At 36.1% G+C, this 26,690-nt stretch overlaps 1 long non-coding RNA gene across 1 annotated transcript; it reads left to right on the forward strand.

Annotated features, from left to right (window-relative positions):
• Positions 1-1,640: 1,640 nt before the first annotated feature.
• On the forward strand, positions 1,641-22,721 carry LOC150077538 (uncharacterized). Its single transcript, XR_016547711.1, has 3 exons — positions 1,641-1,736; positions 15,222-15,404; positions 22,603-22,721. It is a non-coding gene; the product is annotated as an uncharacterized LOC150077538 (long non-coding RNA).
• Positions 22,722-26,690: the final 3,969 nt, after the last annotated feature.

Raw genomic sequence — 26,690 nt, forward strand, 5'->3', positions numbered from 1 at the left:
TTTTTAAGGAGCATTAGCAACTAAGGCCATATTGCTCCGGGTCATGCGGTGGTCATTCCCTGTCCTTTCCGCATCCTCCGCATTTGGTGGTGACGGGCTCGAACCCCGGTTTAATCAAGAAGCGTGTGCTACGCACTGCTGCTCCTTCCCACCTGGCTACGGAGACGCCGCTGAAATTGGGTCCACTTGACTTGAGTGTCACCCGAATATCAGTTTCATCAGTGTTTTAGACTCCCAGGTAGCAAGTACAGCTTGTCTGGCATAACTGAGAGAATGTCTGTGACAACCTCAAGCACACTTTTGTAATGTTTCCAGTGCATGAGATAAAAAAAAATTGAATAAATAATTCTATTTACATGTTTGCTGAACACTTCTTTTTTGCTTCAATCAAATTCAGTGAGCATAATTGCAAGTGCTGCATGAGCATTTAGAAAAATTCCAACGTATGTAAAATTCGATTTATGTAGAGTTGCACGGAATGCAACTCTTACATAAGTCGGGGAGTGGCTGTATACCCATTTTACGGATACAATATTTTGATACCTCATTTGAGTTGCCCAGTTGTAAATGCTAAAAAATGCAAAAACAGAACTAATGTATAGTCTGTTATTGACTATCCATTAGTATGTCAGGCAAAATGAGACTAGCATAGCCATCTGGTATGCTTGAATATGAATTGTAACAATTACAACTGTGCTTTCTTTGGTGTCAAGCAATATGAATGTGATGTCCTTCAAAAATGACTTTTGTCTTTAAAATTTATTTTCATTTTAAAAGCATTTCCTGGGAAATGATAATCCATAACTTGGTCTGATTTCTCAAGAAAAAAAAAGGATGAGAAATTCTTCAGCTGTCTCTTTAGCCAGTACTGTTGCAAAAAATGTGATTTTCCTCCATGATAATGTTATTTCATGCATACAGATCTAGCAGTAGTTCTAGCAATATGGGTGGATGATTTGGTTACATCCATGTAATTAAGCACTTCTTGCTCAAATTACCACTTCTTTGGGCCACCAAAACAACTTAGATAAAATTTTTAACATTATGAATAGAGTAAGGCATGGCAGAATAGATGAAAAATAACGTTTAAACCAAATGAAGTACTGTTCTCTTCAAGAGTGAGGGTTACTTCAATAAAAAGACTTATAGAAGGCATTTCTATGAAAGAAATTGCTTTAAAGATATTTAACTGATGTATGTTACTTATTTAATTTTTTCACACTGGGTATTCACAGATTTGCTTCCATGTTTACCAAGAGTGCCTAAGCTGGTAATTATGTAAAAAATAATTATGCACATGTAAAAAAATAAATACTATTCTATGCTATTGTACCCATGTTAATAAGTATGGTTGTATGGAAAAGTTTTTTTTTTTTTTTTTTTTTTTTTTGTGGGAACTACAAAATCTGCTTTCTTGCAGTACTTGGTTTTTATTACTGTAATTCTAAATGAATTGATATAGCAGTCCTGTGTGCTGTACTTTCTGTATACGTTTACATAAACAAATAAAAAATACTTATTTATCACCCTAATGTAAAATTAAAACATCTGCTTCTTCTTGAATTCTCTTATTTTAAATTCAATCAATAAAAATTTTAATTACTAACTGCTGTTTTTGTTACTATAGGGCTTTTGATATAGCAAATCATTTTTGTGAGTGGACTTTTGATAATTCTAATCCAAATTTTCCTTATTTTATTGGCAAGGCAGATAATTTTCCATTGCTACAGCAACAGGTAATGTGAAATTCTTGAGGGCTTATTTTATAAGTTACATTTTTATTTTTGTAGTTCTAAAAGTTTTATATGAGAGAGAGGGGGGATGCTTAGAAATAATATAGCAACATGCTTTTTTTTACTGATCCTTACATATCAAATACTAAATATACACTGCAGTTCATTAGTCACACTGACTGAATAGTAAGTAACACTTCCTTTAGCCTTCAGAACAGTTTCAAGTCATTGGGACTTGCATTCCATGAGGAACTAAAAGCATTCCACAAGGATGCTGTCCCATGGAGATACAATTACAGTTGTGATTTTCCACTGTCGATCCGGAGGCAACTTGCAGAAGCAGTTTCAAACTGCAAATTTTTTTTGACAAAATCATGTTCTATGATATGCATTTAAACCAATGCATTTAGACATTTTGTGCTGTAGCAAACAAAAATACATATACAATAAGAAAAACTAGAAATTATACATTTCATTGTTAATTTTTTTTTTTTTTTTGAAGGGTAGGATGCCCTCCTCCCCGACACATGCCTGCTCTGCTTATTAGGTAATCCTGCACTGCTGATGATAGTCCATTACAAGCAAATGTGCCTATGGTGTACAAGGAAATGGTGACAGTGGATTGAGTAATTAATTTCTTTAAATTAATTTCTGCCATAGAGAGAAAAGTACAAAAGCAATGCCCCCTATCACAGCAGATCTGTGGGACTTAAGAAAAATAAAGAAACTGTTGAGCCAGTAATGTCTACAAGTTTGATAAGCACAGTTTATAGATGTAAAATCAAATTTCCTTTCTATGTAGAGGCCAGAATAGAGTACTGATTTTGATTTGACAGTTCATGTGGGCAATCCTCCAGGAAGCCATATTCTGCATAAGACGAACTGTCATAAATTATAACTGTCACCAGTTATACATGAACTTCAATTGCCATTTCTCAGTTCACTGCCCAATTTTTCTAGATCTTGTTGCAGTAGCATACCCTGATTATTTTCATGAACCAACCTGACAACCTTCATATCATCCACAAGTTCATGTATAACTGGTGACAAGAAGTTGCTGGAGGAAGGAGAAGCTGATAGTACAGGTTTATCACATTCTAGGTTACATTTTAGGTTCCAAACTGCATCAACTGTTGTATGTAATTTGATAAGTTGGGTTCATTAAACTGTAATGTGTCATCCAAATATACATTGAAAAATTTCACAAATGAGGTGGGAAGAATCTATACCTGAGAAATTGAGATTTGAAGGTGACTTCGAATCTCAATTTGAATTCAAAATCTCACAAAGAGGGTAAAAACAATACTCTTTGACTTTGTTAGGATTCTCTCTCTCTCTCTCTCTCTCTCTAAATGATAAATACATTTGAGGCTTTTCTCAATATCATTTATTGATATTATTGATAATCTAGAAAGAAACTGATTCTGAAAGGAAAAAATTAAAACTATTAGTATTAGTAGTGGCAAATGATGCAAGAGAGGATTAGAGCTTATACAGAATCAGTAAAACAAAAAAAACATTTTCCCACATCACCTGTTCCATCTACTTCAATAGTTCTTCCTTGAATTTATTCAGATTATCCACTTCCTTAACAACAAATGGAAGTTTTTTACAACAATTAATCAACCATTGGCTGAAGGCAAACTTCTGCGCATCTGTTTTACAAACATCCTTCCTCAGTTTAAAATTATGTCCCCTCACAAGTCAGTAGTCTGAACAAGAGGAAGAATCCTATCAGCATTGAGCTTGCTCAATCAATTCAGAAACTTATATTGGTTAATATAAAAGCTAATAATGCTACAATGGACCTGAAATAAAGTACAGTAATAAAATTGTGGAAAGCATACCGGGGACTGTTAAACTGCTGCTAGACAAGTTTCCATGGATCTCTTTTCAAGACCGTAATGTATGCACTATGGATAAGTCAAAAAATATGGTTGGTTAGATGTGGCAACAGACTTTTATGGTAGTGTTAGTAGTGACAAATGTTCTTGTTTATACTCTGGCAGTACCACCAGGTCTGAGGAGTTTACAATAAATCATTAGAATTCTTAATCGTATTTAGTAATCATGGGCTTGAACCACTATTCACTCAAAGAGAGTTAGCTACTGCATCCTGACCACTCAGCTATGTCAAACAGTTCAAGAGAGCAAGGTTATACAGCCCTAACATGTGTGTATTCTTAGCAAAAGGAAGAATGCTCTCAGCATTAAGCTTTCTCAATCCATTCAAAGCCTTAAACACCTCATTCAGATCACCTCACAGGTGCTTAGTCTTTCCAAATGCTGAAATTTGTAGAACTGAAGCTCTTTCTTGTTAAGAGCACCACACTAGCTAAGAGCACCCTTGTGTTTCCCTGACCAATCGTATTGCCCTGTCTCTGCACCTGTTCCAGCAGTCTACATCCTAAAATGAGGACTCAAGATGTGGTCTAACCATTGCCTTATACAATGGGTTAATCATCCATTGTATAAGGCAGGGTTATCACTCCTATTAGCAAAATTCCTATATATCATTGAAAAAACCCCATTAGTTCTCTTGGTAGCCTGTCTGCCAAGGCATCTGCACTTAGTGCAGTGCCATACAGTTGGTATATTAACTTGGTAATACTGCTACCCAGACAGTCCCTTGCATTTGTCACTGTACTTCAATTGCCATTTCTCAGTTCACTGCCCAATTTTTCTAGATCTTGTTGCAGTAGCATACCCTGATTATTTTCATGAACCAACCTGACAACCTTCATATCATCCACAAACTTAGACATTAAGCCCAATATACTTTCATAAATATCATTAATAAATACAGAAAATAACAATTTTCCCAGCACTGAACCCTGGGGGAGTCCCCTAATCACATTAGTCCACAAAGAGCAGTGCCAATTGTTAACCACTCTATCTTCACCCACTCAGCCATCCCTTTATCCATAACAGTAACTTGCCCTCAATGGCACACTGCTCCAATTTGTCTTTTATATGCGACAGTATTAAAAGCTTTTCTGAAATCCAAGTATATGATATCAAAATTATTTTTTTCTCAAATTTTATTGATTGTTTCTGCATTGTAGTAAACAATAAAATTGTTGAGATAATTTTTCCATTATTTTTTCTGGAAGAGAAGTTAAACTAAGAGGTACAGTACTCCTAGCATTAGTGTACATTTCATGTACACTAATGCTAGGAGCATTGTAAATAAATCTGATGAATTTGAAGTACTGATTAAATCATCAGATGCAGAGATTGTAGGAATAGTGGAGACCTGGTGTCACTCAGACATAAGTAATAGTGAATTTGAATATGGGGAGTACAAGGTATACAGGAAGGATAGATTGGACAAGAGAGAGGGAGAGGAGGGGGTTATGTTCTTAGTTAAGAAGAATATTAAATTTAAGGCAGTGCATCCAGTTGACTTGGGTGAAGAGTGCAATGTTGAGCCAGGTTGGTGTTATATAAGCACCAGGAAAACAAAATTTGGACTAGAAGTGTGTTATAGGCCTAATGATTGTGATGAGTATACAAAACAGCTATACAGAGAAATAGAGCGGGCTAGCAAAATCAGAATAACTCATAATGGGGGATCTTAAATTTCCAAATGTTGACTGGAATTTGTGGATTGGTCACCATACTAGAAAGACTTGTGGATTTCTTGGATGACTGTTTTCTATAGGAAAAAATACTTTTGATCTGGTTATCAGCAATGATCCATCATGCATTAAGCATCTACAGGTAAAAGATTCATTGTGGCAGTAATCACATTGTAGTAATGCTGAATTTAATTAAAGATGCAACTACCAGGTAAAGGGAAAGGCTTTTGTAAGGTTGACTACAGGGGTCTCATACAGTTTTTAATTTGTGTGCAGTGGGACCAAATGATGACGTTACCAACAGCAAATTCTAAATGGGAAGTAATCAGGAAGGCTTTTCATACCAACAAAGAAATACTGTTCAAGGCTTAGACCTAAATAGATGTTGAGTGAACTATTAAACCACATGGCAGAGAAATAAAAAAGTGTATGGGATGTGTATAAATTATCAGGTGATAGAGAAGCCTATAGTAGATATAAATTATTCTGTAATCAATTTACGAAGGTGGTTAGGCAAGCTAAGGCAGATTACGAAAAGACTCTGGCAAAGAAAAAAATCAAAGACTTCTGTGATTATATTAACAGTAGAAGGAGGGGGTTGAATCACATTGGCCCACTTTGATGACCCTGCTCAGGCTGATGATAAATTGAATAGGTATTAGGAAAGAGTATGTCAGAAGTTTATCAATCTCTAATGAGGAGTTAAATTACTTTGTGATAACCGAAAGGGAAGTAGAGGAGAAATTGTTGAGGATGGACATAAAGGCACTTGGGGCAGATAGAATCTATCCAGTTTTATTAAGGGTTGCAGCAAAATTGGTAAACAAACCCTTAGCCACAATTATGAAACATCCTTGGATTCAGAGAAGGTCCCTATGGACTGGAGATGTGTTATCCCAATTCATAGAGGGGGATCGAAAGGTAACACAAGTAATTACAGACCTGTTAGCTTAACATATCATCATGAACTTGGTTCGGCTTAGGTCTTTTAAGACCTGTTCCATTGTAGCTCTTGGAGGTGGTCTTGATCTCGCCGTTGTTTTCTTGATCAACCCACATCTCTCATGCCTGTAGGTTTGTAGTTAAAGGCTAATTTTGGGATCCAGTCTGGGTTCATTCTTTCTATGTGGCTGATCCATTTTTTCTGATGCCATTTTATGTTATTTACTATGTTATCTACTTTTAATTTTTCACGGATATCTAAATTTCTTTGGTGGTCTAGTCTAGTAAAGCCTAATAATAGTCTTAAAAATCTCAATTGTGCTGCTTCTAGTTTGTGTGCATCTTTCTTATTCAAGTTACTGCTATAGATAAAGGGAAGTTAAATGAAAGAAAGACAGAGTGGTTATCAATGGGCTCTCTCTCTCTCTCTTTGTGGACTATTATTAGTGGAGTTCCCCAGGGTTCAGTGCTGGGTCCATTGTTGTTTTCAATATTTATCAATGATATTGATGAAGGTATATCAGGCTTAATGTCTAAATTTGAAGATGATACAAAGTGGTCGGCAGAGTGGTTAATGGCAGTCATCAGGGTGAGCTACTGGAACAAGATCGAGGAAAATGGGCTGTGAAATGGCAGTTGAAGTTTTTAACAATGACAAATGCAAGGTACTGCACATGGGGGGGGGACGGTAGCCCCAGAATAACTTATCAGTTGTGTGATACTACACTCAGCATAGTGGAGAATAAAAAAGACCTGGGGTAATTGTGCAGTTAGACATGAAATTCTTAGAGCAGTGTAAGGAGTTGATTCTCCCTTTGTATAAGTCCATGGTTAGGCTGCATCTTAAGTACTGTAATACAGGTCAGGAGGCTTCAGTTTAGGAAGGATGTAGATCTGATAGAACAGATGCAGAGAAGGGCAACTAGATTGGTGAAGGGAACAAAAGGGTGCTCTTGCTAGTAACACTACAGTTCTGCAAATTGCAGTGTCTCGAGACTAGGTACCTGCAAGGAGATCTGATTGAGGTGTTTAAAGCCTTGAATGGATTGAGTAAGCTGAACGTTAATGTTATTCTTCCACTTGGTGAGACTACACACATGGTGGGGCATAAATTAAATTTGGGGAAGGATGGTTGCATGATAGATGTGTAGAAGTTTTCCTTCAGTTAGCTGGTGGTTGATTGTTGGAACAGGCTTCCATCTGTTGTTGCAAAGGTGGATTGGTTGAATTAATTGAAGGGAGAACTAGTTCAAATCTTGAAGGGTACAGATTTTTTTTTTGGTTAATGCTATATAAGCTTGCTTTCTTGTATCATTTGCTATTACTAGTCTGCCTGCAGTTGTTGTTAACCGATTAGGCTCTGCATCCCTTCCCAAAGGTATCATTTTCCAATCCACCTAACACTGCATTGATAGCATCAGCAAATATTCTCATTCCTCTTCTTCTTTTTAAGTGCATCCCATCCCTGTAAAAACTCTTTTCTGTTAAGAAGTATAGGCCATGGTGAGAAAAATTCTATTCCATGAGTCTTGCAGTCTTCCCAGAGCTGAATTATTGCCAAGGCTCTCATCATGTACTCTGTGTTATCATGTCTGGAAATAATTTCAGGCAATTCAGATTTAATCCTAACTTGTGACTTTTTCTCAATATTGTCTTGTACTTGTAAGTCCTTATCTCCTACTCTGAATATCACCATTGCTAATGTGTACAATAGTATCACCTTTTGTGCCCTTAAAAGATGATACCAGCTAACATCAACTTTTGCCCCAGGTAGATAGACTCTGGTCATATTCCACCTATCCTTTTTGCACAATATATTTTCCATATAATAGAATCACTGACATTAATTGCCTCCTGTGGGACCAACACATTATGCCTTGGGGTTGCCACTTTGTTGCCACTCTGGCATTGAGGTGGAGAGGTGAGCACTTGATTTGTCCCCCATTTTATTTCCTTTGAGGACATCTGCCCTGTTCTTTAAGCTCTCATTAATGACCATTGGAGTGCTGAGTTCATGGTTAATTTCCTCACACCCTTTGCACAAAACACATCCCTCAGGTGTATCATGCCCCACTCCAGATGTCTGCAAACATAGAACAAGTATCACATTTTGTATGGTTGTGAATCATAGAACTGTCTCCTTCAGTTTCCCTATGAGAACAGCGCTCCCACTATTTTGAGCCCTTTGGTTTGTTTCTCTAATTTGAGGCATAATTTTCATTTAAATTCAATTTAATTTGAGAATACTGCACTACACTAATAAATAGAGCTAAATGCAATAATCACATTGCTCTATTCACAGGTTATGCAGCAATAATACATATTACAAACATAGATATCACTTGCAAAGCAAGTTTGTCTCACACACACACACACAATGCTATCAAGTTTACATAATGTGTATCATACTATACTGTTATGTTTGAAAAGTTATAAATTAGTTATAGCCTTCTTGATAATAGAATTTCTTACGTAAAAAAAAAAAAGGTGGGGGACCACTGAATCCAAGGATGTTCTCATAATTATGGCTAAGGGTTTGCTTACTTCCTTTGCTGCCTCGTTTAAAATAACTGGATAGATCCCATCCACCCCCAGGCGCCTTTCTTATGTTGAACTTCAACAATTTCTCCTCCACTTTGCTCAGTTATTAAAAATCATTTAGCTTGCATGTTAGAGTTTGGTAAATTTCTGGCCTCCACTTCCCTAAAGAATTCCTCATGTGTGAATGTAGATGCAAAATACTCATTCAGTTTGCTAGCTACCAGAGTGGGATCAGCAACAGTTGAACCATCAATATCAAGTGGACCAATCTAATTCATCCCCTTCTAGAGTTTACATAAGTAAAGAACTCTTTGCTGTTTTTTTACACACACACACACACACACACACACACACACACACACACACACACACAATGCTATCAAGTTTACATAACGTGTATTATACTATAGTGTTATGTTTGAAAAGTTATAAATTAGTTATAGCCTTATAGCAGATTAAGATTTCTCTTAATCTGCCTTTGCTTGCCTAACCTAATTTTTTGGCTTGATTACAGACTAGCTTATATCTACCACAGGCTTCTGTGTCGCCTGATAATTAATATGCATCCCATGCATTTTTCTTCTCTGCTATGAGTCTCATTAATTTGTGTGACATCTATTTAGGCCTAGACCTTGAACAGTATTTCTTAGTATGAAAAGCCTAGTAGCTTTCAAGATTACTTCCTTGAATGCTTCCCATTTAGAATTTTCTGTTGGTAACACCATGGTGCCTTGTCAATGATATGCAGGAATTTTTCTAGCAGGGATAAGGAGGTGATTATCCCCTTGTATAAAGAAATGGTCAGGCCACACTTTAAGTGGTATTTACAAGTCTGGAGGCCTCATTTTAAGAAGGATGTAGAGCTGCTGGAACGAGTACAAAGAAGGGCAACAAGGTTAGCGAATGGAACGAACAAAGAGTTGCTCTTACAAAGAAAGGCTTAAGTTTTGCAAATTACAATGTCTGGGGACTAGGCACTGCGAGGTGATCTAATTGAGGTGTATAAAGCCTTGAATGGTTTGAGCATGCTCAGTGTTGATGGGATTCTTCCTCTTGCTCAGAATAATCACCTGAGAGGGCATAAATTCAAATTGAGGAAAGACAGTTGTAGGATAGATGTGCGGAAGTTTGCCTTTAGCTTAAGCACCTCCGTAGCCAGGTGGGAAGGAGCAGCAGTGCGTAGCACACGCTTCTTGATTAGACCGTGGTTCGAGTCCACCACCACCAAATACCGGGAGATGCGGAAAGGTCAGGGAATGACCACCGCATATCATGGAGCAATATGGCCTTAGTTGCTAATGCTCCTAAAAACCAAATAACAAACAAGCCTTTAGCTAGTGGGTGGTTGACTGCTAGAAAACCTCCATCTGTTGTTGTAGAAGTTGATAGCTTAAATAGATTCAAGGCAGAACTAGACCAATGTTTGGAGCAAGTGGATGGGTAAAATGTTAAGGGTTTTTTTTTTTTTTTTTTTTTTGGGCTGATGCTATATAAGTTTGCTTCCTTGCATCATGTGCTTTTGCTAATGTTAATCATCAGTTGGTGTTAGTGTATAGAATTTAAAAACTGTCTGAGATCCCTGTAGTCATCTTTACGAAAGCAAAACCTTTACCCCTGATGGTAGTTACATCTAATGATGTGCTGGAGCTGGCTTGCATGAACTGATTGTTAAATTTTCAACAATTTTGCGAGCTGGTTGTTAAACTGACAATATCTATAAACTGTTGAGTGGCATACACTTTAATGGGCATGCTTATTTCACCACCCTTTGTGCTTCCTTTCCCCCACCACCTTCCTATGTGGCAGCCTGTGTAAGGAATATAATTTCCAACAAACATCCGCTTAATTTTGCCTGGGTTGCTCCTTCTTAAGGTAATGACATTACCATGGTTGGTGTCTGTCAAAGATTTTGTGTCTAGAATTCTGATATATTTTTATGATATTGTTACATATCGGATTTAATGACGATAAATTTATTGGGAGCAGGTAGAAGATTGGGTGCAACTCCATTAATCAAATTATGGCTTAAACGCAACCATAGATTGGACACAAGAGCTTGGCAAAAGTCAGTGAAAACATTTTGTGAGAATCATTTGGCTATATGAAAATTATAATAAAAAAAAAGGAATATTTTATTATTTTTTTGTAATTTTTGTTCAAAATTGTTGTAAATCAGTAAAACTTACAATAAATATATGCACATATATTCATGGTCTTTTCTCTTTTTTAGGTAGGCAGTTAAAAATTTACCAGCACACCACTGGTTACATCTTTAAGTAAATCTCATATCAGTACACTGCGTTCACTGCTACCTAGTGGTTTCTTTACCTGCAGATTCTTAATGCATGAATAATCACTGCTGATAATCATATCAAAAGCATTACTTCCTCTTGTTGCCATCTAATGTGCTGCTGTAGAAAACAGTCATCCAATAAATCCACAAAAGTCTTTGCTAGTCTGTGAGTGACCAGCCCACAAGTTTCAGTCAACATTTGGGTAGTTAAACCCCCCCCCCCATTATAACACAGTCTGATTTACTGGCCCATTCTATTTCTCTGTACAATTGTTTGTTGTACTCATCAGATTCATTTGGCTTATAACACACTCCTCTCATTTTTGCTTTCCCAGTGCTTATATCACACCTAACTGACTCAACATTGCAGTGTCTACCAATATCAATTGGATGCACTTCCTAAGATTTTATGTGCTTCTTAGCTAACAGCATCACCCCTCCTCCCTTCCTATCCTGTCTATCCTCTCTGTACACATTGTAATCCACAAATTCCAATTCTGCATTCCTTATACCTGTGTGACACAATGTCTCTGATATCCCAACAATATCTGGCTTTGATGTCATGACCAGCACTTCAAATTCATCAAATTTATTTACTATACTCCTAGCATTGGTGTACACACAAGTATACATGCACCTGTTCTTACTCTTAAGTTACCCTAGCACAATCCATATATTTACTTGTTCCATGATGACTCCCAGCAGTTCTTGAAATCCCCAACACCTTGCTTTCCAGGTTGTTGCTCATTCCAATAGTAGCAGTGCAAGAATTACTTTCACCTTTGTCTGTGGCTACTGTTAAGCTATTAATCTGTGAATCTCCCCAACCTAGCAGTTTTACAACTTGCCTAACACTGCCTCGATGGCATTAGCAAATATTCTTGTACCCTTTCTATTTAAGTGTATCTGGTTCCTGTAGAAGCAGTCTCTCCTGTTAAGGTATACAGTATGTTAAATTTCAGGTGCATTAGATTTTTATTTTTTATATTAGTTTTTTTCCCCCGTTTTGTTTGATTATTAGATTATATATTATATTAGATTATATATATATATATATATATATAAACAGTGCCTGATATATGGTCAGGAGTAGTTCCCTGTTTGAATTTCCTGGCTATATATCACATTTTCAACTACTATATTCAGATTTTGCATATTTGCCTTCCCCTGATTCGACCTTTTGCTAAAATTGTCCTCCCATATCTGATTACAGTGTTATTTACTTATTTATTTCTTTGTTATTTATTATTTTTCTTTTTTCTTTTTTTTGTATTTTGTTTGCTTCCTCAGTCCCAGTTCATTTTTGTACTAGGTTTTTCCTATCCCTTTAACTTCTCTTAGTTCAGGCACCGTGTGTACTTTTCCATTTTTACAGACACTTTATTTATTTTGCAAACCACACATTATTTATATATATATTAGATTTTTCCTCCTTTTTGTTTGATTAATAGAAGTGAAAAGTAAATATTTATCTTGTTACCAATTAAATGCTAATTGATTATCTCATAGTATATAAGATGAATTACTTTCACTTCATTGCACATACCTCCCAACGTAATATTCACTCTATATTTTCTAATCAACAGTGCATGAAATGAAATTCAGGCTTTGATTTAATAAATTGAGCACTTTAATAAATTGAGGCTCACATCTGGTGAGTATGGGCTTGGCACACACAGGGTCCTGAGCTGGATATCATCATTCTTCTCTTTCTTGTTATTTCCTTTCTACTTCTGGCTCTCTCTCTCTCTCTCACAGGGTAATTCAGAATTTTTTTTTTTTTGGCTGGTGTAGCATAAGCATCAGGCTCCCTTGCATCATATGGCTAATAATAATAATGATAAAAATGTAGTATAATAATGTGTTTATTCCGAATTATAATTAATTTATAGGAAAGGCTTAATTTGCGGCCTATTAGACAGGGTCCCACTGTATTATTATGATCCTTAAGATCCTTAATCCACTGTCTTTCCACTGTCTGCTTCCACTGTCTTACAACTTTCCATTGTCTGCTTCCACTGTCTTACAACTTTCCACTGTCTGCACGCAAAGAACAGAGTTCTCCAATATTTCAGATATCCTTATCAATTTCTTCAATGACAACCTCAGTTTTCATTCTTACCCTCTCAGTAGTGATGTCCATGAACATAACAATACAGTGGGATCTTAAAAGCTTTAACTATAGTTTTTAACTGTATTTATTCAGTTTATTTATAATAATGACTAACCACATCGGTCCTTCTTTCAGATGGCGCCTCCATAGCCAGGTGGGAAGGAGCAGTAGTGCGTAGCACACGCTTCTTGATTAGACCGGGGTTCGAGCCCGTCCCCACCAAATATGGAGGATGCGGAAAGGTCTGGGAATGACCATCGCATATCCCAAAGCAATATGCCCTTAGTTGCTAATGCTCCTAAAAACCAAATAACAAATAACAAACCTTCTTTCAGACAATAACTATTTGCTTTCAGTAATTGGGATTTAACATTTATTTCCTCTTGTGTTTTTCTTCTTTCTGGATTGATTACTACTAAGAATGAGCTCTTTACTCATTACACTTCTAATTTATTCCTACTAAATAATGAACACAAAAATATGCAGCCACATGTTCTGTATATTTAACCAAACAATATTATAGATTTTTGTTCCATAAAAATATTTTCAATGTAGAACTCTCCACTGTCTGCACATGAAGAGCAGAGTTCTCCAATATTGCAGATATCTTTATCAATTTCTTCAATGACAACTTCAGTTTTCATTCTTAATCTCTCAGTAGTGATGTCCATGATCATAACAGTACAATGGGACCCTGCCTGATAGGCCACAAATTTTGTTTTATTTATGAAAAAATGTTTTTGGTCTTTTTGAATTCTGCTTGGAGTATGCCAGTTTGTGACTTTTTCTTTATTGGATTGCATTACTTAAAGTTGCATTTTTTTATGCCTATTAATTTCGATGAAGCAAAACTTTTAATTCTGCTGGGGGGGAAAAAAATAGACATGAAACTGCAATAGAGGATAGTTTATCCGAAATTCCAAAAAAAAAAAAAGGACAATCAATATCAGTTAGTTTCTGAAAGCCATCATTGGTTGCCACTGCCTCATTTAGTTTGCTAAGGTGCCTCCATAGCCAGGTGGGTAGGAGCAGCAGTGCATAGCACACGCTTCTTGATTAGATCAGGGTTCGAGCCCATGACCACCAAATACGGAGGATGCGGAAAGGTCAGGAAATGACCACCGCATATCCTCCAGAGCAATATGGCCTTAGTTGTTAATGCTCCGAAAAACCAAATAACAACAAAAATAACAGGCTTGGTGAGTAAAAATACCTTTCTTGTAGTTACTCCCATTCTCACACGACACCTGTGAGATGCCAGCAAGAGCTGTCTATTCTTACCATAGAGTTTTGGTTTTGTCAGTAAATTCAAACAGCTGATGTTTGGGAGATAAATAACTTTGAAAATTTTAAAAACTTTATTATTACTGTTTCTCTTTATTTGTTCAGTGTTTTGTAAATGAGTCTAGCAAATATGATTAATGGAATACTGTTTTCAGTTCAGTAAAAAAATAAATAAAAATTACTTTTCTATAATTAAAACAAAGGAAGGCATTTCACGGATGCCATTTGAGCATATTTGATCCATTTAGAGAAATGAACGATAGAAGGTTAAAAATGAATTATAAATTCACTTCCTATTCAGCACCTACTATGAATTGCATGCCTGTGCCATGATGTTCTGTTACTAGTGATTTATTGAATTAAATTTCAATAACATTTAATGCCCCCCCCCAAAGTTTTTTCATGCTTATTGCAGGTATTGACAGTTTTTGTTGTCTGCAAAATGTTTCTCATTCTTATAGGTGCAAACATGCAAATTTAAGATTACCCCTTGCTTTTTGTAAAAAAAAATAATGTGCAAAGGATACATCACTGACAAATACAATAACTGATATCTATGGCTTTATTTTAAACATTCATTTATTTAAAATTTGCAGATATTTTAAATTTTTATAAATTTAAATATTTTAGGTTTTTTTTTTTTAATTTATAATTTTTACATAATTAAAGTGACATTAATATACTTATTTTTTGATTCTTATTTGTTGTACTAATTTGATCGATTATAATTACAGAGCCATTTTATCCAGACATACTTGAACAATCTGAATCCATTTATAAAGTCACAAAATGTTGATGCTAATACTGTAGCTCATATACTTAGAGAGGTGCAAATTTTCATACTCGCATCCCATCTTTTTTGGTCTTTATGGAGTATTAATATTGGATGTGAACCAAAAATTGAATTTGGTTACTGGGTAAGCTTATTATAGTAATGTGATCATTCCATTAACATAGATATACTATTCTTTTAAAACATAATTAATAGCACTGATATGCATGGTTTTTTGGTAATTGCACCAACCAGTTGTGTACCCAGTTAATATTTAGAATGTATATGTCAATTGGGTGCAACATAGTGCACCCAACTGACAAATGTTGTCTATCAAGAATTGTATATTTCTTGATATATGTCAATTTTATTTTATAATAACAAAGAAGTGTAGGCATTTTTAATTGTTAATTTATTATTAATAATGCAGCATATTTTTTTCAGATATCCATTGGTGCTGGAATGTCAACAATTCTGATTTCTTCTGCTACATCTGTTAAAATTTTATGCTACAAAATCAGAGATAAAGAATCAGTGACTTTTATAAGGATTATCATGCCTTATTTTGGTGTTAGAATTAGTGGTCAAGACAAATCATGAGCCTACATGTCTGTCACCCGTGTCTTGAATTGAGACAGTGTTTAAGGTCTAGTGTCACAGGTGGTTCGAGCAACTCCACGATCATTTCTCTTGTGTTGAATGCAGTACCTGTTAAAATGAGACAACGGTTACTGTAAGTTTTCAGCTACCCACAAATTTGAAGCTACATCAGACCCAATAGCTTAAAAGAGATTCTGCTATACAATGGGACCATTTCATGCACAAGTTTGGTCACTTATTCTTAAAGTTAAGGAAACAGGTAGAAAAGATGAAGTACTGTTATCACGAGTGAATAGGTTATAGTTATTTGAAGGTGACAGCCATATTTTTTGGACACCAGTCCAAAAAATATGGTTGGGGTGTGAAGAATCCTCATACATTTTTGTGGAAATGGAACAGCAGGGCTAAAAACTGATCATTTAATTAGAAAAACATGGGCAAAAGGACTGATAATCACACCTGGAGGTGTATAATCACACATTAGTCCTTTTTGGATTAATAATCCAAAGTGCTTCTGTCATCACTACATATAAAACTGGGACTAGTGGGGGGGGGAGAGTTAGTTAGTTAGTTAGTTAGTTATTTGGTTTTTAGGAGCATTAGCAACTAAGGCCATATTGCTCCGGGATATGCGGTGGTCATTCCTTGACCTTTCCGCATCCTCCGTATTTGGTGGTGACGGGCTCGAACCCCGGTCTAATCAAGAAGCGTGTACTACGCACTGCTGCTCCTTCCCACCTGGCTACGGAGGCGCCTGGGGGGGGGAGAGAGAGAGAGAGAGAGAGAGAGAGAGAGAGAGAGAGAGAGAGAGAGAGAGAGAGAGAGAGAGATTGTTTTCAGTAGTGTTAGTAGTGGAAACCGATGCTAGAAAGCAAGCTTATACAGCAGCATCAAAAAAAAAAAAAAAAAAAATTCCAACCAACAACAACCCAGATCATTTGGCCATCCATCCCCTCCAATAATTTGTCTAATCCTTTTCTAAATTTATTCAACCTCCCCGCAATGCAAAATTGAAGTTTGTTTTAATGGAGTGATATGGCAATCGCAGCATGGTTTCATTAAAAAGGCATTATGAAGTTGTCCCAAAAAATAATTTTATTTTTGTTATTTCGGAAAACTGTTGATATAGTCAAACTTTTTCATGCATAAATTGAAATGACATGCCATTAGGGTCTTTCTGTTTCTAATATTTATTAATGACATTGATATAGATATTTCAAATTTTAATGTATATATATCTGCTGTTGATATGATACAAATGTAGGTGAGATGGGCTGATTTATTATTGATAAATGCAGAGTTCTGCATTTGGGAGCAGGTTGGCATAGCATACCACCAGCTGGGTAACTCCAAACTCAAGGTAGTCACGAAAAATACTTGGGGATAAATCATCAAGTCTGACATAAAGTTGTCTTAGCTGCACAGGCATACTACTAAGACAGCTTAAGGGGGTTCTGTCAACAATATATAAGAACTTTGTGAGTGATTTTATATCAGCGTTTAATCAACATAAAAATTTTATTGTAGTAAATGATGTTCTGTTATTTGGCCAATACTTAATGTAAACACCACATCTATTTCATAATTTATATCAGGCTTAATTTCTTCAACCTAAGACTTGACTTCCTTAAAACACCATGTCACTAACAACCACTACCTCTAAATAATGCATTTCTTTAAAACAGCTCATTTAAATTTCTTAGGTCACACTCTGATTTCAAACTGAATGTTGAGGCTTTGACCAAGAAATAACACAAATTGTTTGAGTTCCTAAAGACAGATCTAATAAAAATTATTTTCAAATATATTAGCATTTATTCCTTGTTCACAGTTTGGTACTCTACAGATCTCCCCCACCCCCTCCAACCCCAGTTTAAAATTCCTTGCTTTCTTTGACTCCTGGATCTTAAGTAGGCCTGTAAATGTACCTGTCTCCAATTTATAGAGAAACACTATCCAAAGAATTAAAGATGTACTCACTGTCTTCCAGTCGATTGCACAAAGCTTCTATCTACCTTTCTAACAGCATTTTGGTTTATGAAGTGTGACCTTTCTCTGGTTCATAATTTGAACATCATATGGAAATATTTTTCTGTCTATGACCTATTGTCACTTTCTCAAGGTACCACTAATCTGATCTTTCATCTCAAAATATGCCCTTCAGCCTGTCCTGTCAGCTGAACGTTTTCTCATCGGATGGTTAAATTCCAAGCTTGGACATTCTGTTGTGTCATCTTGACATAAACTACACCGACAAATTGAAATAGTTCCCGTTACTGAAATAGTTCACTGGTAATACAAAGTGGTTCAGTTTGTAACTCTGATCACTAACCAAAGTGATTTTAGTGGCAAATTCGAAGACTCCAGAGCCACTCTGTCTCTTCATTTTAACAGGAGACACTGTTTTAACAGGAATGGAATACACTTAATGTCCCAAATGAAGAATATTCATTTGTTGCTATCAAGGCAGTGCTAGGTGGGCATAAAACTGATAGCATGAGGGAGGGAATAGACAGACTAATAGATTAACTGGAACAGGCAGAAGTGAAAGTGATTCTTGCATTGTTTCCATTAGAACATGCAGCAGTCTGGAAAGCAAGTTGTTGGGGATTTCAAGACCTGCTGGGAGTCACTATGGAACAAGTGAAAACACGGGCTGTGTTAAGGTAATTAGAAGTAAGAACAGGTGCATGTATACTACAGCAAAGAAAGGAGCACAGTAAATAAATTTGATGAATTTGAAGTACTGATTAAGTCATCAGATGCAGACATTGTGGGGGATATCAGAGAAATGGTCAGTCAAACATCAGGGAAGCAGAAATTATGGGAGTACACATGTACTGAAAGAACAGAAAGGGGAGCTTTTAGATAAGAAGCACATTAAATCTAAGTCAGTGTACCCAGTTGCATGGGTGACCAGCGCAACGTTGAGTCAGTTTTGTGTCACATAAGCAATAGGAAAACAAAAATGGGTGTAGGACAGCAGTTCCAAAACTGTGCACCACAGCGAACTCACAGGGATGCCACGGGATATTTTAAATTTTCAAGGGAAACACAGCGATACTCGATATCTGTTGGACACCATGTGAACTACTAGCTTGAGGTAGTTTACTTATTAAATAAATATGTTCTTTATTGTAAGGTGCAAAAGTACATACAGGTAATCAGACTTTACAATACCCTTCATGGCACTAAGCCAGGGGTTAACAAGCGGCTGAGATATCATCTCACTGGAAATATAATACAGGAAAAATAACAGAGTAGATTATATTTCCTTAAAAATTAATAAAATAAAATAATATATCAAATTAAAATAATATATCAAATTAAAATAATAAAATAATATATCAAATTAAAATAATAAAATACATAAAAAATTACACAGAATAGTTTTCTTGAATTCGGTTTTCCGTAAAATTCTTGCAAAGCAGGAGAGATCTTACATCAATTGATGGTTGTGCAACACGTGCAGATCTAGGATGAGCTGTCTATACTTTTTTTCCATCGACTATTTTGCACAGGTCAGCATCCAAAGATTGAGCTAGATGAATCTTCTGATAAGGAAGGAACTGATCTTTAAAATGAAGCCTCGAAGGAACACAGTGATCTCCCCAACCAGTGCTGTGCTCCACCCCGAAGCTTCTTGCTTCGGAGTGGAGCAGAGCACTGGTTGGGGGATCCACTAGCACACAATGTCCCAAATGTTGGGTGCTGAGATTCTTCCAGGGATCATTTTGATGGTGAAGATTAGTCTTCTTTTGTGCATTAAGGCTGAAAATCTGGTTAAGTTGAATTTGGCACAGATTGCTTTTATACGAAGATAGAATTTTAGTTTTCTGTCAAAGATTACACCCAGATCTCTTTGCTTTTCAACGCAGGGGATCAAGACTCCATCAATCGCGGGCTGAATTATGGTTGGTGTGGATTTCAGTGAGAAGACCATGATGGCAGATTTTTAGGGTTAACTTTCAAGTCAAATCTCATGAGGCACTGTTGCATTTCTGATAAAGTCTTGTTGATATGTACTGTAATGTCAATTGCTTCATAGGCTGATTTTATTTTTGTTTGTAGCTTCAAGTCATCAGCATATGATAACATATCTGTTCTGTTGTGCATTAGTGGGTTACTTATAGCTGTAAAAAGAATGCCCTTATGGCACACCTTCTTGTATTTGCCTAGTATATGTCTGCTTTCCTATGGACAGTTGGGTGATTCTATTCTGAAGAAGTGATGTCATAAACTTCAGTACTTGGCCTGTAATGTGATAGTAAGTGTGAAGGAGCTTAAGCAAGGCTGAGATATTAACACTATCGAATGCAGCTTGTAGATAAGTTATTATTATTATTTCTGCTCTTCTATTTCTTCCCCAATTGGGGGTTCCACTTCGTGATGGGTATTGCTACCAAGTACACAGGGTGGTTGTTGTTATGTCTGATGTTACTGTTGGTTGAGGAACTCTCTGACAATCCTACAGGTGTTCAGGATTGCGACTTTCTGGAGTTCCTTGTAGGTTTTTGCTGGGAGACCTATTGCTACTAGGCTGTTATGTAGGGTCTTTGGCACCATACCTGTGGTTGACACGATGATCGTTACTTGTTGCATATACCACATCTCTTTGATCTCCTGTCTTAAGTTCATGTACTTCCTGATTTTTTTCCCCATGGGTTTTCTGCAAGTTGCCAGTGTTGGGTACCGCTATGTCAATCAGATAGGTAGCCTTTTCCTTCTTGTCCACAAGGGTTAAGTCTGCTCTGTTGTGTGGGATTGTCCTATCCGTTATTATGGTGCAGTTCCAGTAAAGCTTGTGGGTTTGGGTGTCTAGTACTGCCTGGGGTTTGTACTTGTAGTATGGTACACTTTTTTTGACTTTTTTTTTCCTTGCTAGCTTCTGATGTATTATCCTGGCTACCTGGTCATGTCTATGAGTGTACTCAGTCTGGGTGATCACTTTGCATCCCGCGGTGATAATAATAATAATTATTATTATTAGCCCCGGTCAAAAAAAAAAAAAATTCCCACATTACCCTGAGAGAGAGAGATCCAGCTCATGATGATGATGAGCTGAATATCATCATTCTGTGTCGGTAGTACAGTGTTACCACATGAATGCTATTTTCTGTTACTGTTATAATTTTTCACTGCATAAGGGCCACCATTATTCAAATCCATTGCATCCGCAGATCAATCAGCGTATTGGTTCATGTATGCTTGGATTTGTCTAATGTTCTAAATGCAGTGATTCTTTGACCATTATTGGCCTCTGTCAAGATGGGGCATAATGGTCAGTCTTTCATTTTGTTTATGATTTATTATTTTAATTTGTTATAATAATTATTAACTTTTGGATTGTTCTAAATTATTTTAGGAACGTTTCCTTCTGCATTACCCTTTCTTCTTTCCCCTTTTTTGTTATCTTAAGATATATGGTTTATGTTATTTTTGCCTATTTGGTTTGCCATGCTACTGGCATTGAATTAATTATTTTATTTTGTATTTTAAGCAATATGGTGTGGTTTAGGCATTAATGCTGCCCCGATGTTTGCTAATCCTACTATTTTTAATTTAATATTCTTAACATTATTAATAGCCAGTTTATATATATATATATTTTTTTTTTCTTTTTTTTTATTACCTGGTGGAATATCCTCTCACACTCAGGAACTTCCAAGTCCAAGTATTATTTTTATTAGTTCCCCAATTAAGAACCACTGTACATGAATTGCTTCTTCTTTGAAATTAACTTGTGATGGGTTCATATGCTCAAATTAGTATTAATGTGAGCATTAATAGTGCATGAAGCAAAGCAGCTTATAGAGAACTACAAAAAAAAAAAAAAAAAAAACACAATCATCTATACTGACATTGCAAAACATCTATTTCTTTATCTTTGATGATTCTGAGAAGTATTGGATATTTTAATTTTTTCCATAAAAAAATTTCGAATCCAAAAATGATGCACTGCCAATTGATGAAAGTTATATGTTGCTACTTCAGTATTTATAAGAACATCAATTTCTAGTTCAACGTAAAATTGCAAGAATCAAAATTTCTTTTTTCGCTACTTCTTCCTCACTGAACAGAAAAAGTCTTTTACTTTTGAATTAGACTTTCTGTGACCTTGACAGTAGAGTTATGGATGATTAAATCAGTCATTCTTCTAATTTAGTTTGCTATGGTAATCAACTTCCAAAAGCGAAGTATAACATTTAACAACTCTTGGTCTAACATATATTACACATTACATTCTTTAACATATAAAGGAGTAATCACTTCAGTATTTGGATGTGAGGTATGAAGAACAATGGATTTTAAAAAAAAATTGATACACTGTTTGGATAAGTAACATGTATAATGCTTTATTCAAGTTAGAAAAAAGGAACATCAGCAGTCTTTCTGCATTTGATGTCCCATATGAAAAAGATCTAGGAGTAATTGTACAGTCTGACATGAAATTCTCAATAGCAGCACAAACAAGCTGCTAGAACAGCTAATAGGAGTCATTAATATACACAGGAACTTTGCTGGCAGGGACAAGAGGTGATCACTCTATAAGGTAATTAATGATTAGGCTAAATCTGCATAAGTTTTGATTCCTTGCATCTTATTACTAATATTAATAGTAAATTGAAGTATATTCAGGTAGTGGTAAACTTATTTCTAGTTGTGTAATGTACATGTAATTATCTCTGTTTACTTATAAATACATAAGACCAATTATATATTTAACAAATTGTTTGTTGCAGGAATATGGAAAAGCAAGACTGGAAGCTTTTTATCACCACAAGTACCAGTTATTGGAAGAAAATATTACAGAAAATTCATAAAAATGCTGGTTTTAAATATGAAATTATAGGAATTCATGTGCTCAGTATGTAAAGTATATTACTGTTACAGTTTTCTCTACTCTTAAAGGGGATCTTTTACATTTTACTTATTAGTAAATTAATAAGAGGAGTTTACCTCAATATAGTACGTGGAACACTTCCGTATGATACCCTCCAGAAATTAAAACGGAAAAAACGAAAAAATCGACAACTTACCGGTCCATTAAAGTAAAATATAAATAATTAAAGTAAAATATAAATAATTAAATTATTTTTCTCGTTCAGCAGCGTCAGAATTGGCCTTTCATGCCATTAACGAAAAACATACTTTTTTATTTAACGAGGCCAAAATACTTAACGTTCAACGTAATTATACGCGACTATTAATTGCAGAAACCATTGAAATTAAATTACACGAGAATTCTGTTAATGTTCGGCGGCCATATTTGATCTCCGATGCGTGGACCTTTACGCGCATGCGCGAAGACACATAATCACTATTTAAGTTGCAGGTTTAGCCTGATTCGGTGATTTTCATTCCTGTGATCACAACAGTCGGTCGAAAAGCATTGTCAGCTTCAGGAAGGAAGATCGTTTTGAATATTTTCGTTATTCTTTTAATTGCGTTAATTTGAATTTTAATTGTTTTGAATTGATTTTGAATTGTGTTAAATTGATTATTTAATTATTTATATTTTACTTTAATTATTTATATTTTACTTTAATGGACCGGTAAGTTGTCGATTTTTTCGTTTTTTCCGTTTTAATTTCTGGAGGGTATCATACGGAAGTGTTCCACGTACTATATTGAGGTAAACTCCTCTTATTAATTTACTAATATTATTATCAACGTAGAACATATTGAGTATTACAGCTCTGATTCATACTATATACATTTTACTTATGCATATTATTGATGATAGTAGGGCATACTGCAAGCAGGTGTGCATGACATAAGGCTAGTCAAATTAAATTTATTTTTTAAAAGCCTTAAAGAAGTTTTAAAAAAAATTTAAAATAAAAAAAAAATAATAATTTGAAAGAGCATTTAAAATTTTTATATGACTTGCCAGACAATTCCCCTTCATTCAATAACAATTATAATATTAATTATTTCTTTATCTTAACTTAAAATAACAGAACAAAAAATATATTAAAAGAAATAATTTCCTCAGCAAAGTCAGTAATATATAATAAAATAAGAGAGAGATATGAAAAGTACTTCTAGCAAAGACCATACTCTGGTAACAATTAATGTATGTTCATTAGCATTAGCATTAGCAGAGGCATATGATGCAAGAAAGCAAGCTTATTTAGCATCAGCCAAAAAAAAAAAAAAAAAACAAACAAACACACCACTCCCATTTCACCCCTCTGTTCATTCGAAATACCGGTCCAGTTGAGCCTTAAATTTGTTTAGGCTATCAACTTCAACAACAAGTGATGGAAGTCGGTTCCACCAACCAACCGCCCCTGGCCAAAGGCAAATTTCCGCACATCTATCCGACATCCATCCTTCTTAAATTTGAATTTATGCCCTCTGAGGTGATTATTCTGAGCAAGATGAAGAATCCCATTGGCATTGAGCATGCCAAACCATTCAAAGCCTTATACACCTCTATCAGATCACCTCGCCGGTGCCTAGTCTCCAGACTCTGTAATTTGCGAAACTTAAGCCTTTCTTCGTAAGAGCAACCCTTTGTTCCATTCACTAATCTTGTTGCCCTTCTCTGTACCTGTTCCAGCAGCTCTACATCCTTCTTGAAATGAAGCCTCCAGATCTGTATACAGAACTCAAGATGTGGCCTAACCATTGTCTTATACAAGGGAATAATCACCTCCTTATCCCTGCTAGAAAAATTCCTGTATATCATTGACAAGACACCATGAGCTACTCTTGCAGCTCGTCTGCACTGCTCAGAGAACTTCATATCTGCCTGCACAATTACCCCCAGATCCTTTTCATTTTCCACCACTGTCAGTCAGTGTAGTACCGCAGAGTTGAAACGTTGCTCTGGGGTTACTGTTTCCCATATGTAGTACTTTACATTTGTCAATGTTAAACTTCATTTGCCACCTCTCAGCCCATCTGTTCAACCTTTCCAGATCCTGTTGCAGCAGCATAGCGTCAGTAGTGTCCTTCGTATCATCTGCAAACTTCGACATTAAACTTGATATACCATCATCAATATCATTCATAAACACAGAAAACAACAACGGACCCAACACTGAACCCTGAGGAACTCCACTAATAACATTAGTCCACGTTGAGCAGTGTCCATTGATTACTACTCTCTGTCTTCTGCCATTCAACCATCCCTTTATCCATAGCAGCAATTTGCCTCCAATGCCACACTGCTCCAACTTGTGCAGCAGTCTTCCATGTGCAACAGTATCAAAAGCCTTTCTAAGATCCAAATATATAATATCAAAGTTATTCCCTGCATCCAGTTCTTTTGTGACTATATCATAGTATCCAATCAAATTGGTCAGGCAAGACCTGCCCTTAACAAAACCATGCTGCGTCTGAGCTATAACTGAATTCTTGTCTAGATGATCCTGCAGTGCTTCTTTAACCAGTGCCTCCATTAATTTTCCTGGAACAGAAGTTAAACTAACAGGTCTATAATTACTTGTGTCAGCCTTTGATCCTCCTTTGTGAATTGGGGTTACATTTGCACATCTCCAGTCTATGGGAACCTCCCCTGAGTCCAAAGAAGCTCTCATAATTATGGCTAGGGGTTTGCTTACTTCCTTTGCTGCCTCCTTTAATATAACTGGATAGATCCCATCCACCCCAGGTGCCTTTTTTATGTTTATCTTCAACAATCTCTCCTCCACTTTCCTCTCAGTTATTACAAAATCATCTAGCTCACTGCCAATGTTTACTTTACCTACGTCATTCTCCTTCCTGAATAACTCCTCATGCGTGAATGTAGATGCAAAATACTCGTTTAGATTGTTAGCCACCTGAGCAGGATCCTCAACTGTTGAACCATCAATATCCAGTGGACCAATCTGATTCATCTCTTTCCTTCTTGAGTTTAAATAGGTAAAGAACTAATTTCTGTTTTTCTTTGCATCCTTGGCCAAGGATTTTTCGTAGTCTGCCTTTGCCTGCCTAATCTCCTTTGTGACTTGGTTACAGACCAACTTATATCTATCATAAGCTTCCATGTCACCCATTAATTTGTATGTATCCCATGCATTTTTCTTCTCTGCCACATGTCTCATTAGTTCATCTGACAACCATTTAGGGCTAAACCTTGAACAATATTTCTTAGTTGGTATGTAAAGCCTGGTAGCTTCCAAGATTAGTTCCTTGAATGCTTCCCATTTTGAGTTTGCTGTTGGTAACATCATCAGTTGGTCCCACTGTATAGAATTTAAATACTGTCTCAGACCATCATAGTCGCCTTTACGAAAACCAAAACCCTTCCCTTTACCTCTGATGGTAGTTACCTCCTTGAGTAAATCCCACTTCAACACACTGTGATCACTGCCACCTAGTGGTTCATTTATCTGCAGATTCTTAATGCATGAAGAATCACTACTGATAATCAGATCAAGAGTATTGCTCCCTCTTGTTGCCTCACGAACATGCTGATGTAGAAAACAATCATCCAATAAATCCACAAAAGCCTTGCTAGCGTGTGAGTGACCAACCCACAAATTCCAGTCAATATCTGGGAAATTAAAATCCCCCATTATAAGACTCTCTGATTTACTGGTCCACTCTATTTCCCTGTATAATATCTTATTATACTCATCAGAGTCATTAGGCCTATAGCACACTCCTACTCTTTCAATTTTGATTTCCCTATGCTTATGTCACACCAAACTGACTCGACACTGCCCTGTCCATCGATGTCGACTGGCTTCACTTCCTTGGATTTTATGTGTTTCTTAACTAATAGCATAACCCCTCCTCCCCTGTCTATCTTTTCTATACACATTATATTCCCCAAATTCCAGTTCCGCATTGCTTATATCTGTGTGACACCACG

This window comes from Mastigoproctus giganteus, chromosome 12, assembly GCF_048544385.1.
Source record: "Mastigoproctus giganteus isolate SK-2022 chromosome 12, ASM4854438v1, whole genome shotgun sequence".
In the NCBI taxonomy this organism is placed as follows: domain Eukaryota; kingdom Metazoa; phylum Arthropoda; class Arachnida; order Uropygi; family Thelyphonidae; genus Mastigoproctus; species Mastigoproctus giganteus.